Below are 4775 nucleotides of genomic sequence, written 5' to 3'. Positions count from 1 at the left end.
CTAAAATGAACAGTGTAATAATTTAAATCATTTTCGAGATCTGTCTCAGGTTTCATTTCATTTATGACTAATTAAAGGACGTTCCCGGTATACGCTAGATGGTTTCTGATAGTGTTTTATACGGCTAATAACATATTTAATGTAAATGAAGATCGTATGTGCCAGATTTAAGAAATTCAACTTTCAAGGCTAAAATGAACAATGTAATAATTGAAATCATTTTCGAGATGTTTCTCAGGTTTCGTTTCATTTATGACTATTTATAAAGGACGTTCCTCGTATACGCTAGATGGTTTCTGATAGTGTTTTATACGGCTAATAACATATCTAAACTAAATGAAGATCGTATGTGCCAGAATTAAGATATTCAACTTTCAAGGCTAAAATGAACAGTGTAATAATTTAAATCATTTTCGAGATCTGTCTCAGGTTTCATTTCATTTATGACTAATTAAAGGACGTTCCCGGTATACGCTAGATGGTTTCTGATAGTGTTTTATACGGCTAATAACATATTTAATGTAAATGAAGATCGTATGTGCCAGATTTAAGAAATTCAACTTTCAAGGCTAAAATGAACAATGTAATAATTGAAATCATTTTCGAGATGTTTTTCAGGTTTCGTTTCATTTATGACTATTTATAAAGGACGTTCCTCGTATACGCTAGATGGTTTCTGATAGTGTTTTATACGGCTAATAACATATTTAAATTAAATGAAGATCGTATGTGCCAGAATTAAGATATTCAACTTTCAAGGCTAAAATGAACAGTGTAATAATTTAAATCATTTTCGAGATCTGTCTCAGGTTTCATTTCATTTATGACTAATTAAAGGACGTTCCCGGTATACGCTAGATGTTTCTGATAGTGTTTTATACGGCTAATAACATATTTAATGTAAATGAAGATCGTATGTGCCAGATTTAAGAAATTCAACTTTCAAGGCTAAAATGAACAATGTAATAATTGAAATCATTTTCGAGATGTTTCTCAGGTTTCGTTTCATTTATGACTATTTATAAAGGACGTTCCTGGTATACGCTAGATGGTTTCTGACGGTGTTTTATACGGCTAATAACATATTAAATGTAAATGAAGATCGTATGTGCCAGATTTAAGAAATTCAACTTTCAAGGCTAAAATGAACAATGTAATAATTGAAATCATTTTCGAGATGTTTCTCAGGTTTCGTTTCATTTATGACTATTTATAAAGGACGTTCCTGGTATACGCTAGATGGTTTCTGACGGTGTTTTATACGGCTAATAACATATTAAATGTAAATGAAGATCGTATGTGCCAGATTTAAGAAATTCAACTTTCAAGGCTAAAATGAACAATGTAATAATTGAAATCATTTTCGAGATGTTTCTCAGGTTTCGTTTCATTTATGACTATTTATAAAGGACGTTCCTCGTATAAGCTAGATGGTTTCTGATAGTGTTTTATACGGCTAATAACATATTTAAACTAAATGAAGATCGTATGTGCCAGAATTAAGATATTCAACTTTCAAGGCTAAAATGAACAGTGTAATAATTGAAATCATTTTCGAGATCTGTCTCAGGTTTCATTTCATTTATGACTAATTAAAGGACGTTCCCGGTATACGCTAGATGGTTTCTGACGGTGTTTTATACGGCTAATAACATATTAAATGTAAATGAAGATCGTATGTGCCAGATTTAAGAAATTCAACTTTCAAGGCTAAAATGAACAATGTAATAATTGAAATCATTTTCGAGATGTTTCTCAGGTTTCGTTTCATTTATGACTATTTATAAAGGACGTTCCTGGTATACGCTAGATGGTTTCTGACGGTGTTTTATACGGCTAATAACATATTAAATGTAAATGAAGATCGTATGTGCCAGATTTAAGAAATTCAAATTTCAAGGCTAAAATGAACAATGTAATAATTGAAATATTTTCGAGATGTTTCTCAGGTTTCGTTTCATTTATGACTATTTATAAAGGACGTTCCTCGTATACGCTAGATGGTTTCTGATAGTGTATTATACGGCTAATAACATATTTAAATTAAATGAAGATCGTATGTGCCAGAATTAAGATATTCAACTTTCAAGGCTAAAATGAACAGTGTAATAATTTAAATCATTTTCGAGATCTGTCTCAGGTTTCATTTCATTTATGACTAATTAAGGACGTTCCCGGTATACGCTAGATGGTTTCTGATAGTGTTTTATACGGCTAATAACATATTTAATGTAAATGAAGATCGTATGTGCCAGATTTAAGAAATTCAACTTTCAAGGCTAAAATGAACAATGTAATAATTGAAATCATTTTCGAGATGTTTCTCAGGTTTCGTTTCATTTATGACTATTTATAAAGGACGTTCCTCGTATACGCTAGATGGTTTCTGATAGTGTTTTATACGGCTAATAACATATTTAAATTAAATGAAGATCGTATGTGCCAGAATTAAGATATTCAACTTTCAAGGCTAAAATGAACAGTGTAATAATTTAAATCATTTTCGAGATCTGTGTCAGGTTTCATTTCATTTATGACTAATTAAAGGACGTTCCCGGTATACGCTAGATGGTTTCTGATAGTGTTTTATACGGCTAATAACATATTTAATGTAAATGAAGATCGTATGTGCCAGATTTAAGAAATTCAACTTTCAAGGCTAAAATGAACAATGTAATAATTGAAATCATTTTCGAGATGTTTTTCAGGTTTCGTTTCATTTATGACTATTTATAAAGGACGTTCCTCGTATACGCTAGATGGTTTCTGATAGTGTTTTATACGGCTAATAACATATTTAAACTAAATGAAGATCGTATGTGCCAGAATTAAGATATTCAACTTTCAAGGCTAAAATGAACAGTGTAATAATTTAAATCATTTTCGAGATTCTACTCAGGTTTCCTTTCATTTATGACACATTTTATGGACGTTCCCGGTATACGCTAGATGGTTTCTGATAGTGTTTCATATGGCTTATAACATATTTAAACTAAATGAAGATCGTATGTGCCAGATTTAAGATATTCGACTTTCAAAGCTAAAATGAACATTGTAATAATTGAAATCATTTTCGAGATGTTTCTCAGGTTTCGTTACATTTATGACTATTTATAAAGGACGTTCCTGGTATACGCTATATGGTTTCTGATAGTGTTTTATACGGCTAATAACATATTTAAAATAAATGAAGATCGTATGTGCCAGAATTAAGATATTCAACTTTCAAGGCTAAAATGAACAGTGTAATAATTGAAATCATTTTCGAGATCTGTCTCAGGTTTCATTTCATTTATGACTAATTAAAGGACGTTCCCGGTATACGCTAGATGGTTTCTGATAGTGTTTTATACGGCTAATAACATATTTAATGTAAATGAAGATCGTATATGCCAGATTTAAGAAATTCAACTTTCAAGGCTAAAATGAACAATGTAATAATTGAAATCATTTTCGAGATGTTTCTCAGGTTTCGTTTCATTTATGACTTTTTAAAAAGGACGTTCCTGGTATACGCTAGATGGTTTCTGACGGTGTTTTATACGGCTAATAACATATTAAATGTAAATGAAGATCGTATGTGCCAGATTTAAGAAATTCAACTTTCAAGGCTAAAATGAACAATGTAATAATTGAAATATTTTCGAGATGTTTCTCAGGTTTCGTTTCATTTATGACTATTTATAAAGGACGTTCCTGGTATACGCTAGATGGTTTCTGACGGTGTTTTATACGTCTAATAACATATTAAATGTAAATGAAGATCGTATGTGCCAGATTTAAGAAATTCAACTTTCAAGGCTAAAATGAACAATGTAATAATTGAAATCATTTTCGAGATGTTTCTCAGGTTTCGTTTCATTTATGACTATTTATAAAGGACGTTCCTCGTATACGCTAGATGGTTTCTGATAGTGTTTTATACGGCTAATAACATATTTAAACTAAATGAAGATCGTATGTGCCAGAATTAAGATATTCAACTTTCAAGGCTAAAATGAACAGTGTAATAATTTAAATCATTTTCGAGATCTGTCTCAGGTTTCATTTCATTTATGACTAATTAAAGGACGTTCCCGGTATACGCTAGATGGTTTCTGATAGTGTTTTATACGGCTAATAACATATTTAATGTAAATGAAGATCGTATGTGCCAGATTTAAGAAATTCAACTTTCAAGGTTAAATGAACAATGTAATAATTGAAATCATTTTCGAGATGTTTTTCAGGTTTCGTTTCATTTATGACTATTTATAAAGGACGTTCCTGGTATACGCTAGATGGTTTCTGACGGTGTTTTATACGGCTAATAACATATTAAATGTAAATGAAGATCGTATGTGCCAGATTTAAGAAATTCAACTTTCAAGGCTAAAATGAACAATGTAATAATTGAAATCATTTTCGAGATGTTTCTCAGGTTTCGTTTCATTTATGACTATTTATAAAGGACGTTCCTGGTATACGCTAGATGGTTTCTGACGGTGTTTTATACGGCTAATAACATATTAAATGTAAATGAAGATCGTATGTGCCAGATTTAAGAAATTCAACTTTCAAGGCTAAAATGAACAATGTAATAATTGAAATCATTTTCGAGATGTTTCTCAGGTTTCGTTTCATTTATGACTATTTATAAAGGACGTTCCTCGTATAAGCTAGATGGTTTCTGATAGTGTTTTATACGGCTAATAACATATTTAAACTAAATGAAGATCGTATGTGCCAGAATTAAGATATTCAACTTTCAAGGCTAAAATGAACAGTGTAATAAT

This window comes from Phalangium opilio, unplaced genomic scaffold, assembly GCF_054372755.1.
Source record: "Phalangium opilio isolate 3A_F unplaced genomic scaffold, DU_Popi_V2 ptg000101l_1, whole genome shotgun sequence".
NCBI classification, from domain to species: Eukaryota; Metazoa; Arthropoda; class Arachnida; order Opiliones; family Phalangiidae; genus Phalangium; species Phalangium opilio.
Note: the sequence above shows the minus strand (reverse complement) of the source record.